The sequence below is a fragment of the Lontra canadensis genome, unplaced genomic scaffold (genome assembly GCF_010015895.1).
Source record: "Lontra canadensis isolate GAN:19392208 unplaced genomic scaffold, GSC_riverotter_1.0 scaffold212, whole genome shotgun sequence".
Taxonomy (NCBI): Eukaryota; Metazoa; Chordata; class Mammalia; order Carnivora; family Mustelidae; genus Lontra; species Lontra canadensis.
Genome location: NW_022631206.1, coordinates 669302 through 684252, shown reverse-complemented (window position 1 = coordinate 684252; position 14951 = coordinate 669302). Strand labels below are relative to the sequence as shown.

Below are 14951 nucleotides of genomic sequence, written 5' to 3'. Positions count from 1 at the left end.
GTTAAGCCTACCTCTTTGAGGTAGACAATAAGACAGTATAGAGAAAGAATGAATTAAAATTGCCTCCTTCCACAGATAATGCAAAAGGAGCATCTAGAAAGTGCTCCTACCACCTTTGTAACAGGCATACAAAGTACATGACCCAAACACAAAGGCCGTCTATTTGCAGAAGCAACAACCACTAACAAGTAGGCTTCGCAATTGCCCTCGCATCAAGGAGAACCTAAGATATAAAAGACTGTGTGACTGATACAACTGGGGAAAGCAAGCTGCGCAGACATTGGACTAAGGCTGAGCTGGGTTCAAATCTCAAGACTTCTATATGATCTAGGACGAGCCTCACTATTCCTGGGTCTCAGTTTCCCCATGTGTAAAATGGGGATCCTACCACTTATCTCACTAAAGTGGCTAAAGGGACTAAACAAAATTGAGTTACCAAGATTATTACTATTGTAAAGTCATAAATCTCAGGAAACAACACAGAACTAACTACAGCCTCTTTTATCACTGATTTTGTAGTTAAGTTAGCATGAATGTGTTTTGTGGGGTTCTGTTCATTTTACAGCCAAAGAGCTTTTCATTTAAAAAAGATAGTCAATGGGGGCACACAGGTCGTGTCCTACTTGGTTTCAGCTCAGGTCATGGTCTCAGGGTTGTGAGATCAAGCCCCACGTTGGGCTCCACGCTCAGTGTGGAGTCTGCTTGGAATTTTCTCTCTCCCTCTGCCTTTGCCCCTTCTACTAGAGCTCACACTTTCTTTCTCTAAAATAAATAAATAAATCTTAAAAAAATAAAAAAAGGTACTCCTTGCACATGAATGGCCACAGCTTTTATGTCCACTTACACCATATCTACTTATACTGTCTTTACCTCATAAGCCATTGTTTTGTGTCTATGTAAAACCTTATTGGATCAATCCCCATTATATCAGGTCCACTTCACTAGAAGAATGCCCTCTACCTCCGTTCAGTCTAAGGTGACTGGGCTACCAGTGGGTCTTCTAAAAGGAGCATGGACTGCTCCGGTTGCTAGAACAGGTTGCATTCATTCATTTTAACCCTGCTCCATTCCATTTGCAACATTTTATTATGTTTTCTTTGGTCTTTCCCTTCCCTTTTTCGCCTTCAGAAATCCAAGACAGTCAAAAGGGTAATTTCTGACATCTGGTTTTTTTGTTGTTGTTTTTTTTTTTTTCTCCTCTGAAAAATTCAGACTCCTATGTTTGTAATCAATGACCCAAATCCAAGATAATCACATTTGCTTTTCATAATCAGAATCTCAAAAAGCTCGTTTTTTTTAACTTATTTCCTTACAAAATAATGGACTTGTCTTATGACAAAGAAATGTGCAGTTTTTATACAAAATTTATTGTTAATAAACTTCAAATATTTTATGGTAAAATGGATTTAATGTTTCTCATTTTTTAATAAATTCCTTACCATTCCTGAAAATGTTTAGCTCTCTAGCTAAAACCTGTAGTGATAAGACCCATAAATATAGTGTCCAAGAAGAAACACATTTCAAAATTAAATCAGGAAATCTGCTCAGGACACCTAATTCACCGCAAAACACAGCCATTATCCCTTAGTGTGCCAAAAGGTTAACAACTATAGGATACCAGAGTTCCGTCTGGAAGTAAAGTTTTCTCACTTTTACACAGCCCTATGACTTCAAGGACTGCTGGAGTTTAGAAAAGGGTTCTTGGAAGAATGGCCAGCTGGGGAGGAGAGCTATGAAGTCCAGAGGCAATTTAAAGCCAAGTACAAACTTCTATATTAGGCAAAGATAAATAGAGAATAAATGTAGGGATATTTTTCAAATGACAGTTTTAAGTCTTACTAATACATTTAACACAATATAAAGGAAGGACAAGTGAAGGGACAAAAGCTTGCACCAGCTTTATAACTAATAATCCTAGACTAAGAGAGCTATTTACCTTGTAACACTGAGATTTAATTTCAATGTTTGGGGTGTCCTAGAGCTCGAAGTCAGAATTTACCTGTGAATACCTCTCTTTAACCACCATATCTTAAGGAAGAAAAGTCAGTCTTTAAGCACATTCACCAGGAGAAAGATCAGGTAGCTCATAAGTTAATGTCATTCTATATTGAGATCTAACAGACCAATGGCACTGGGTACAGAAATAACGACTTTCACACCAACAGGACACCAACGTGAACCAGGGCAACATGAAGTTCTAGTTCAAAACAAAGCTCCGTTGGTTCGTCATGTTGCTCACTTCAGTAGGCCAGAAGGTGCCTACTTACACATGCAGCCACCTATGCTCATGGCAGAGCAAACAGACCAGATGCAAAACATCTTCAAAACAGCCCCCAGGAGCAGGGTAAAATGGAAAGCCTTTGCACAGCTCAACTAAAACAATCAGACCTCTAGATGCTATTGTTATAACTAAATAGAATTTTCAATATTCTTGAAAAAACCATTTAGCTAAAATATTTGCCTACAAAACTGTGCTTTTCAAGTGTTATTTTGATGTAAAATTGAGTGCTTAAGGATGGAAATTCCCTCAAGCGCTCTGAAATGATAGCGCGGTTGACAGTGTCAAAAGCCATGCTGAGATCAAGGGAAATGAGAATAGAAGCAGTGGCAACTGCATTCATAAAGAGGTCATTTAAAACCTCTTTGCTATGATATAAACTAAAACATGACTAGAATCTCATATATATATATATATATATATATATATATATAATCTCAAATGTCCATCCTAAACCAAAAGAAGAATAACAGCCAAAAATTCCCAAGAGACCTTGATGTCTAAGAACAAATTCACTTGTCCGATTCCGAGCAGTCAACATGTATGTTATGGGTAGAAGATGCAATTTAACTTTACCTATGAATTTCCAAAAGAAGGCATTTCCCCTCATTTTCAGACATAAAGCAAACTTCAACATGGCCTACCCCCAGAAGAAACCTTCTTTATTTATTGAATTTTTTGCCTTTGATAGTGATCCGTGATGCCATTACCAACGTACTCCTTGTTTCCAAATCCCACTCTCAAGTACCAGTTTTCAAGTACCACCTCAATATAAAAACCTTTCCTACATTGACTAGAATCATAAACCTAGAATTTCCATGACCTCTCCCTTCTCTTGAACACCATACTTTGTCACTATAAAGCAGCTTTGTAAAGCTTGAAAAGTTTTGGCACAAAACCACATAGGGCATGAACTACATTGCGACAAGAGTTCCCACTTCTCTGTTATTCACATAGAAAATGCCCAGGCTTTGTTGACTTTACTATAAATCGTGGACATTTTTCCAATGGGCTTATTATACTATTTAATGTGATGGGCATAATGTTATTTTACTATTTACTACTTTATTATTAACAAGTAACACAGACTTTCATTAGATACCAATTAGTTTAGTTCTCAAATTTTGATAGCTGGCTTAACCAAGACCTCTGTAGGCCTTTGTGGCCCTGACGATCAGGACATTATTAATTCTGACTGGTCCTAAAGACTCTGGGATACATATTTACAGAGGGGAAGACTTTGTTAATCTTTCCTATGTAAAGTATTTTATCACCCACTTCTCTAATACCTATATTCCTTCATTGCTATTAAGTATGCCTTTAGAGCCAACTTAATACATTTATGTAATGTGTACACACATTAGTGTGTGCTTTCCTTCAAAATCTACATCTTGATGCCCATGACATACATCCATACATACAGCTTTATTACTATGTTGCTTTTGATCATGCAATTGCATAAAGATGATATGAGTAACAGAGTGGGAATTTTTAGGTTACGACATTGAATATAAATAGAAGTTATCAGTCTTATTTCAGAAAAATACTTGAAAAATGGTCATTTTGGAGCTATAACTTGTTTATCTACTGAGAGAATAATAATCAATTTTACCTATCTTATTACATTCATAGACCAACACATTTAAAACTAATAAGGAACTAGAGATTGAATTTTGGTTAATTTATTCATTGTGCAATTTGGACAAATATTTATTTAAAACTCAATTTCTCATCTGCAAAATACCTCTGTCACAGTGTTCATAGGAGAACTCAACAGAAAACCTAAGAAATACCCATTAATACCTACAGTAAGGCTATTATAAGTCAACAGCTTCTTCCCCTGCTGCCATTTGCTTCTAAAACTACTGTCATATGGCTTTTGACACCAACACTTCAGTGAAACTGCCCTAGTTTAGTCCTCCAACCTCCCTGCTGCTCAGTTGTCAGTCTTCTGCAGCATGAGACACTTCCCCTCAACGGTCCATTCCTTCCTGGCCACATCTCCCTGCCTTCTGAGGCTCTGCTCCCTCAGAGTTGTATTGCTTACCTTGCTACCTGGCTTTCCTATTCTTATCATCCTCAATGTCGGTATTCCTGGAAGGCTATATTTGTGCCCTCATCTTCCTGACTCTTGAGGTTTTCAACCACCAATCTCCATTTCCATCTTGAACCCGTCTCCTGAGCTCCAGACCAAAACCGCTGGTCTATTCTTACAAGTCTAGGGGAAAGTCAAATATCAAAGTCATCTCTGTCTCAGTGCCTCACTTCAGTAATTTCTCGCATACTTGGCAAGCTGGAGAGATTGAGAGTCACTCTAAACCATAGCCATTTTTATTGCCCCTACCCAACCTACACTCCTACCAAGCCCATAGAACCCGTACTTCCTATTCATTCCTGCTCCCATTGTATTTTCTCATCAAGGTCCTCATCATGCTACCTGGACTACCACCAGGAAACTTCTTATCAGCTACCCAGATTTCATCCTTTCTCACCAGCCTCTGACCCAGCTGCCACATCATTTGCAGTTTCAGCCAAGACACAAACCGCTTACCATCCTTTAATGGTTCTTTCATCCCCATGGTTTCAGCTGACTTAGCCAGCTCCTCCCAAACAACCTGTTCAACCCTGTGTCCCAACACGGATTCCAAAACTTGCAACCGATCACAATTCACCTAAAGAGCCAGCTCCCAGCATGCCTTGCCTTACTTTCCCTGTGTAATAAAACCCAATGGATCCTGCGAGTTTCACTCAAATATTATATTCCCAGTTCACCTCTATAATGGTACACAACCTGGTTTACCGGCTTTTTTGGCATCTGGCCTTACCAACAAAGCCAGAAATTTTATCTTATTCATGCCCACAATATGCATTTAACAAAACTGACAGAAGAATGTATGTTTGTATGTTTGTGTGGTGTGTAGGCATACAAGCCAGCACCTGGGGCTACAAAGAGCTGGGCGGATTTTTAACCTTATAATGTGTACCAGATGACAAACAAGGACTGCAAATTTATAGGTATTTTTCTCTAAAAATGTAGGTGTCTTGTTACAGAGAGACAGGTACACAAACTCCCAAATTATCACTTAGGTGAAATACATATAAAACTATTTAAGGGTTTCAACTTACAGTTTTTTGAGAGCACTCATAAATATCCATTTAATTTTTGGAAAATAGCTAGACCACTTAGAAACAGATGAACGCGTGGCTGATTACAACCAGTGGCTCATTTTGAGAGGTTATTCAGCTTGGAGAGGGTCAAAATAGGTTATTTAAGCCAAATGCTTAAAAGATCATCAATAGATCTATTTTAAAGCCATTATTTGAATTATTTAGTCTAGAAGACAAGCATCCAGATTACAAATGTATGAGCTAATTAGTTTTCAACACATAAAATATTACACAAGACAGACTGAAAACTAATTTTTTTTCTTAAGGGGAAAAAGTATCTTCAAACCCTCAGCTCCCAAGGAACCTGGTGTTGAGATTTGCCCTGAGTGTCACTGAAACATAAAGAAGACAACAAGGGAACTCAAATAGTGGGGATTCCGGCCAGATAATAAAGCTCATCTTAACAGTGAGCACAGATTGACCCTGCTATGGATTTAACTTCTCTAGGCATCTTTAAGAGCAGAATAAATACCCATGTGCTGGGAAGGCTTTAGCTGTCCTCTCTCAAGGTGAAAGGCCGCACTGGATGAATTTCTCAAGCTTCAAACTGCCAGGGACGCTTCCTCTCTAAGAACTATATGAAGGGAGAACCATATAAAGAATGGATGTAAAGAATGAGATTACAGACACCAAGCTTCTGTTTCTACATTTACTGTGTTAGAAAATAAAGACTTGACTAATAAATACAAGCAAAAATTTGTAATCAATTCAAAAATTCTTTTTCTAAACTTACTAGGAACTTACTAGGAAGTTAGTACTTTCTAAAATCGTAAAGCGGTAATTACATCTCCCTTTTGCTTGTCATACAATTCTTTTACCACGACCCTCCCCTTTTTTTAATACAAATTGCCTAAAAACTCCAGAGCCCACAATGTGATTACAAAATAAGAATGGAGGTACTTCCAGGAATTAGAATTGATTTCAAAGCAATATCCGATGCAGAAGAAATACCAATGACTTTTAAACCCACATCATGCTTATTTCACTTATTGTTAATTTAGGTATTCATGTAGTTTCATCGTCAAGGGAAAGAAAGAAGAACCTTGTAGTTCAGGACTATTCCTCTTCCCTTCATCCACTTTCTCAACATCTCCACTTGCCCTGGCAAGTTCAACGTTGCTCTAAGGCTAGCCCATGCCTGCTGGGATGGTTGTGGCTCTAAGTCTGCAAAGCAAACTAAAGGGAATATATTAATAACTTATTTTAAAGAGATTCCAAAGACCAATCAACTGAAAAATGATTTCATTAAAAAGAAAAAAGAGAAGGAGGGACAAATAGGGCAGATGGAGAAGGAGACAGAGACGATCCTCAGCAGGCTCCCCGTGGGGCTCAGTCCCAGGACCCTGAGATCATGACCTGAGCTGAAATCAAGAGTTGGATGCTTAATTGACTGAGTCACCCAGGAACCCATGAAATACTGTTTTTAATCACAAACTGGATGTTTATAAAATGATAAATATTTCCAACTCCATCATAACCCCTTATTTAAGCAATATTTAACACAATAAAATTCCAATATATGAGAATGGAAAAATCCCTTGAGGTTTCCTTTAATGGGTGTTAACTTGTTTTGTTAATCGAGAAACAATTATTTTTCCACGTGGATCCCATATCCGTTTGTTGGTAGACAGATGTAATATACTTTTAAAAGAATATACAACCAACATGATTGATTATCCTTCTCATGGTTTTGTTTTTCCTTAATTGTGCTCAGTCTTCTGTTTTAATTGTTGTCCAGCTTTTCACCAAAAATAGTACCATCAGTATTTAAATAAGGTTTTTCAGTTCACAAATTTCACTAATTTTTATGGTTTTTATTTTTACATCCTAATCATTCCAAAATTTTATTACTAAAGTCAAAACACAACACCTTTCTATGTTTCTGAAAGATGTAAAAAGACAAAATTTTACATCTCTGCTACCACCAAGCATAGAACTCCATTTTAGTTACTTAAGCAAACACAAGTTCAGGCCAGATACATCCAGGCCTGTGAAGCCATTTGTAAATGTAAGCACCCCTTTTTGGTGACTTCAGGGACACAATGTGCTGGCTTATTGCTTTAAGAATTTACATCAGGTGGATCCACCATGGATGCAGGAGAAGAAGAGATATTTTAGTGGATCCAGAAGACTGTATATTTACAGGATAAGGATTTAGAAAGATGTGCCATATCCTCAGTAATAAAGCCCTAGGATTTTCCATTTTATTTTCTCAGGAAAAAAAAAAAAAGAAGAAGAAGAAGAAGTAAAAAACTAGAGACCAACACGGGGAGAATTCGGGAAGCTTTCCAACCTCCCCCATACTTGGCTTTTTGGTTAGCACCTGTCAGGTTTCTAAGGCAATAAATGCCAAAACCAGTAAAACGCAAAGAGTGTGAGCCAGTATGAACCTCTTTTTATAAAGCAACAAGAGGAAACTATTATCTTTTCTGTGGGCTAGTTTGTAGAAGAACCTCAAGGTAATGTAAGTAGCAGACAACCCACAGGAAAAGAAACGGAACCAAGGGACTGAGCAAAGAAGGGACTGAGATCACTGATTAATGATGAGAACTGAGAAGGCATTTGGATGTGAGCAAAACAGAAGCCCATGGAGGAGGATTCCCCAACCTGCAGGGCACACCTATTTCTATTTCCCAGTTGATGTCCTCCTTCACTGATGAATATACACCTTTTGAACAACCACAAAATCCTATGAACAACTGTATGTTTATGTCACTGCGTATTCAGTACTCAACATATTTATCAGGTTACTATTTTTGATGTGACACTAGAATGCAATACTTGTAAACACCAGAGAGGTTTTGTTTTGTTTTGTTTTGTTTTTAATTTTTTTTGGAAGATTTTTATTTTTATTTATTTGACAGAGATTGCAAGTAGGCCGAGAGGCAGGAAGAGAGAGAGAGGAAGGGAAGCAGGCTCCCTGCCAAGCAGAGAACCTGATGCAGGGCTCAATTCCAGGACCCTGGGATCATGACCTGAGCAGAAGGCAGAGGCTTTAACCCACTGAGCCACCCAGGTGCCCCACCAGAGAGATTTTAATAAAACTTGACCACATGGCCCAACCAAATTGATAAAATTCCTGCAGTCATGTGTTCATATAATAAAAGTATGAGACTCAGCCAAGTGAATAAGAAGAGAACCACTCAAACCCAAAAGAGTATTACTTTATAAAATCTCAATAAATAACAAAAGTCCTACCACAAAGTGTTAGGAAACTGAGTTCAGCAGGGTCTAAAACAGAGAAATTCTATGGCCAAGTTGGTTTTATATCAGAAATACAACACTATCTTTAACAACAATATCTTTAAATGTAATTTACCATGTTAATAGATAACAGGTGAAAAATCAGACAATATCAATATATGCAAAAAAACCACTTACTCAAGTTCCATGCAAATTCATAACCAACAAACAAAACATTTCTTAGCATGCTCAGAGACCGCCTTCGCTAAATGGCAGATACCCATGAAACAAATATAGCCAATCTTGGTAGTTAAATATAAGAATCACATTTAAAAAATCAGAAACATGATAAGAAAAGCAAAAATCAAGCTGCGATTCAAGGACATGATATTAACACAGGAAATACCAAAGAATCTGCCCCAAGTTATTAATTTGGAGTTTAAAAAATTTCAACAACAGGGATCAATCAACAACAACAAAAATCAATGTATTTCAGTAGGGGACATATAGGATCAGGGAAAATCCAGGCAGCTTCCAAAGTCCTGCTAAGGTTTTAGTCTTTTAAACTGGGTAGTATAGAGGTGCCTGGATGGCTCAGTGGGTTAAAGCCTCTGCCTTTGGCTCAGGTCATGATCCCAGGTTCCTGGGATCGAGCCCTGCATCAAGCCCCGCATTGGGCTCTCTGCTCGGTGGGGAGCCTGTTTCCTCCTCTCTCTCTGCCTGCCTCTCTGCCTACTTGTGATCTCTGTCTGTCAAATAAATAAAAATCTTTAAAAAAAACAAAAACAAAAAACTGGGTTGTGTAGTCAGGTGTATATTTTATTATACCTCACAGCTTAGATGTGTTCCAGGTATTAGCCAACAAACATTTCAAAGATCTAAATCATTTAAGCTACATGATTAAGTTCATGTCCCCAACCATGAGCTTCTTTGGGGTTCAGAACAATGTTATCTTCAGTGATAAATGAAATCTGTTCAGTACTTGCTTGTTGAACTCTGGTACAACATCAAGTTCAAGAGGAACCCATGAAGTAGAGTAAGGGCACAAATTGTCAGTCATTACACCTGTTCTTCCCTGTGGTTCTAGATTACCCTGCCATAATTCCCTCTCTACCATCTCACCATCCACACCCTTTCAAGCCAGCTGAGACCTTCCCATCCATGGTTTATCCCAGTTGATGTCTCTTGCACTGAATAATCCTTCTGTGGGTCACTAGCCCAATGAGTCTCAAGGTGTGTTTCTCTAACCACACACATCACCATCACATATATGGTTTGAGGACATAGAGATCAACAGCCCCCACCACCTTCCTTTTCCCCTTTTCCCGATACACCTGCTAATAGAAGCCACCTCAGTATAGTACCTGAAGATCATTTTTAATATTCCAGGCAATTTTTGAGCCCAAGAGAGCCATGAGCATGCTGCCAGACTAGACTTGGAGTACAGGGGCAGCACCCGTTCTGTTTTGGGTTAGTCTTTGTCTAACAAGTAGTAGATACTCAATAAACATCTGTCAAAGGAATTAAAGAATGTATGCAGTTTCCACTTATTGTTGAGTCTTCTCTGTCCTCTACTATCGCCTGCAAGTAGATAAGGGGTGGTCTTATCAGAGACCCAAGGAAAAAATACTCAAGATTCTATAAACATGAAAAAGCCCCCATTAATTTTTAACAGCTGACCACCACTGGAAGACTGCCATTTAACAACTAGTAAGCTCCACGGCTCTTGACTCTGCTAGTTCAGTTTTCATGGAGTACCCACAGCCCATGCATTCAGCTGAAGGCTAAGTGGGGGCTCGTCGGTACCTTTTCCTAACTCACTGGCAGCAGCAGTTGTCATGTGTGTTCAGTGCCCTCACAAAGCACATTGCCTAAATTAGTGATCATCTGAACGGATGCCATTACCCTAAAATGCTTTGTTATTTTGATGAAAACTGGGTAACCCAGCTAACACTGTGACTATTTTTCCTTAATGAAACAGCCTGTAATCTTCTTTCCCAATAGCTATCATTTAGGAATTCATATTTCTTTCTTCTAACCTCTATTCCTAGTTGTCATGACAGTCTCACAAACGTTTTATACCCTAGGTCTGAACAATCTAAGGCCTTTATGAGAGCAAGCACTGGACTGTGTTCCACACACATTCATCTTTCCCCACTTGAGGAACAGTACACGGGGAATGTCCAAAACATTTTCAAGGAAACAGACAATTCTCCATGAAGTTCTGCAGTGAGTAATATCCTTACTTAAAAATTCTGCCTTTTCTCAAAGTTTGATGACAGTTTGACCTCCTGATTGGCCCTTTTTCCTTCTACATCTTTAATACCTCTGTATTTAATAGAATTTTAAGCAGAAAATACATTCTCATTTTTAATTTTATCTGAGTAATTCTGTGAAATTCTCTGTTATTTAACTTTCCATTTTTAAATTCTGTACCTTGAAGTATAAAGGAATATGGCAAAGTGAAATTTAAGAGTTTTCTAAATGACCTACTTCCTTCTAATATGCATATAAATTATTTGTTAATAAATTTAATTCCTCAATCCATTAATTAATCCATTAATTAGATGAACTGATTCACAAATTCATTAAATACCTAAGTACGCATTATACGCTAAGCACAGGGTGGGACACTGGGAAGTCAAAGAAGATAAAGCCCTTGTTCTTGAGAAGTTGATTTTTTAATAGAAAAAAGTGTATGTTCCTTTTTAATAGGAGAAAGTATATATTATTTTTTCTTTGTCCTTTAAGTATTTTTTCCCTTCTTCATGCTGTCAATGTAAGTAGTTTTTAGCTTCTTAGACTAATTCTACTCCAAATTCACTTTCAATTATTTTGATTTCTAATAGTTTCCTAGTGCATTTTCTCTGCCATGGGCCTTGAAAGGCAGTCATAACTTCACTTCTTTATGTTATGAAACTCATCGTTGCCCTTTTCTTTTTGAAACAGCTTCTCTTCCTTTCTAAAACTAATTGCTGTATTTAAACACCTTTCTGGTTTTACACTGCATTATAAAATTTGCTTAGAAGACAGTGTCTTATCCTCTTAAATATTATGCCTTGGGATATTCTTACACTATCAATTTTCTCTGCTGTAGTATGATTTCCTTGGTTTCCTCCCAATAATCTTCAGATAGCTTATATTTTTATTGACAATAAAAACATTTATCAGTCTCCTATTTTTTAATCCATTAAAGAACCGCTTTCAAATTTTTTAGCAGTAATATCATAAAGCACTTACTACATGCCAAATATTGCTATAAGTGATACTGATTTTTAACCTGCACAACTGGTTAGAGGTAAATAGCATTATTATCCCATTATACAGATGAAGAAACTAAGGCACACAGAAATGATGTGCCACACTCCAGTTTCCTGAGCTAGCTTTAAGTAGAGCTAGGAGTTGAACCCAAGTGATCTGGCTTCAGAGTCTATGCCTTGCCTTATTATTCTATGCTGCCCTTACAACACAGGAGGGGTACACTTCCTTCTTTCAAGTACCATAAAAAAGCTTTCAGGGCCCAACATCTCCCCTGTTGTTTGGGGTGGGGGGTAATTGTTTCAGTAAGTAGTCTAGTTTCCCAAAGAAATATACACAATCTTTCCCTTATAGAAATTCATAGAAAGCACTGTCAGCCTTATGGATTTCAGCATATTAATACTAATTGATCCTTGTAAGTTTGCCAAAAAGAAACATACCTGCATATACTTCTGACCACCCATCTTTCTTTTAGTCTATATTTATCTCATCTGTTTTTAAACTTTCTGTTATTTCTCCAGAATTACTTGATTGTCCTTGAGTTCCCTGAACTCTTCTTTAATCCAGTTTAGGCCCCAAATGTGACTAGTGATTATCTAAGGTAATTGCTAACACACATCTTCACTGACCATTTTCAGTACTATTTCTGACAGTCCTTTACATTCTAAATAAAAGGATAAGAAGTAGATCCTTGTCCTGTGCAGCAGTGACAGCCTAATCAGGATTCTCAGGGGTCCTAGAACTCCGTCCCTCCAAATAACTAATACTCCCAAAGTGTTAATTAGTAACAGTGTCACTTGGTTTTGTTTTCTTGAGCTTCTACAAAACTGAAAACAAACCTTTCATTTTAATGATGTTATAATCAAAGATTCCACAAACATCTGAATGTGATCTCTTAATAACTTCAAGAAAACATTTTTCCATAGTAAACGGTCTCTTAAATTTATTCTGGAACTTCTTCCCCTCAGTCTTTGTTTCTCTTGCTGACCCTGAGCCATTTCAAACTCCTTAATAACTGTAGAGTATCTCAGACCTGCCAAGCTTTGTAGTAGAGTGAAACCTGTACACTATTAAACATTTGAGCTCCTTCACAGTGCACAGTGAAAATAAGGTCTAGTTTGTATTTATGAGTAACATAACATCAGGCTGAAAACTGTATGGACCACAGATTCCTTAAAACACTTGTCCTTCATTACTAATAGCATTAGAACCAAAGCCCAAAACTCCAATTTTAGTGAAATACAGATTTGTCTCATAAAATACAAAAAAATTTAAAAATTTTAATTTTTTTTAATTTTGCAAGATACAGATCGAAAATGAAAATCTTTTGAACTGAGTAAGAATTAGAAAGGTCATTATTTTCTCTTACCAGACATTACAAACCTTTTTTTAATTCAAATTAAATGTGGTACATTTATCTCAAGTTTCCCTCTTCCAGGTAAAATGTGTGGTCATATAGTTAAGTTTCCCACTTTTACTGAAGAAATATTCAAACTTTTCATTTTGTTGCCCCAGTATACCTTAGAAATACTACCATGAGTTCAGGCTGTAGCAGTTGGTATAAGACAAACAAGGTGAAAAATGCACAACAGTATGTCTGGCCCATAAGATAAGTGCATTCCTTTACAGCCTGTGTGGTTTCTATGTCAACATTTATACAAAATAAAATAATCCTAGTTTGATACAAACCACTACCACTTACATTTGAAGAAAAATCCAGTATGTTCATCCCCCCCCATATTAATACTAATGTTAACACTGTAACATCATTTGTGCATACAGAATTCTTATAAAACACACTGTTTACAGGTACATCTAGAAAGTTATTGCAAAGATAAACTTTTCATCTTTAGCCGCATATCAAAGTAACGCTGACCCTCCAACTGTAAAAAGCATGATATAATTTTCACATTAAATATTATCAAATTCTTGGAAACCATTTTTATTTCACTTTTGGTTTTCCCGAGTATACCAGTTTCTCTAAGTTGAACATTCAAGCTTCTTCAGTAATGTTTCAGCTCAGGTCCTTCTCTTCTTCATACCTTACTTGATAGGTGGTCTTCTATGATCCTTTCTATTTCTACCATATCTGATATGATTCTCTCAGAACAGGAAGGTCTTTTTTTAATATAAAAGGTTATAGCAGAGAGAGAGGATTGATTTTACCTTGAAATCTCAGTTTTTAGCAGTTCTGATTGCTAAAAAGTGGATTTGGCACTCATTCATTTAACAAGTGCTTAAAAGGCACTGGTTTTGGGCTGGCTACCTTCCTAGGTGTTGGGAATACACAGGTAAATTGGGTAAGAGTAGCATCTTCAAGGAACAGTGAGTCCAGGGAGGAAGCCAGACTCCTAAGTAAATAATAGATTGAACATGGGGTCATGAGAACTCTAGCAAAGGTTTGCGTAAATACCATAGACATGCTATGGAAAGGGCAACTCATTCTGTTTGCATAAAAATGAATGCCTCATCTAGAAAACATTGGTACTGAATGAACCTTCAAGTATGAATCAAAGTTTGTCAGGGAGAAAATAAAAGAATATTCCCAGCAGAGGAAACGGCCTATGAAAGGGCATGGAGTTGTAAAGAGCATGTGTCGAGGGCATGGGGAGTTATTTGTTGTGATTCTGGGTCAGGGTTCATAGGGCAAACCACTGAAAGAGGAGGACACAAAGGTGGATGGGTTCCATAGACAGAAGAGAATGTGACTCAAACATTCTGAATAGTCTAAGTAGCTGGTCAACCTATATTTCCGAAAGATTTTTGGCACTAATTATCACTAGCTTGGGCGAAGAATGAACACAGAATTGAGGGTGTGTGTGTGTGTGTGATGAAAATACATCAGATAGAAACTAGAAAGAGTGTTAAGGTGTTCTAACAGGTCCTAAAACTGTTGACAAAACTACGCTCCCCTTTCACAATAATCTTGAGTACACTTTTAGCTCCAGCTTTATGGCCCAAAGACCAATGCTCTCAAACTTAATATGCATAGCAATCAACTGGGCATTCTGCCAAAACACAGATTCTTTCTCTATGGGGGGCTGGGGGGGGGGCGCAAAATTCT

The 14951-nt window shown here is 37.5% G+C and overlaps 1 protein-coding gene across 1 annotated transcript in view; it reads right to left on the bottom strand.

The window, feature by feature from the left end:
- LOC116861940 (neuronal PAS domain-containing protein 3-like) overlaps window positions 1-14951 on the bottom strand; it is a 411199-nt gene that overhangs the window by 231615 nt on the left and 164633 nt on the right. The window lies entirely within an intron of this gene.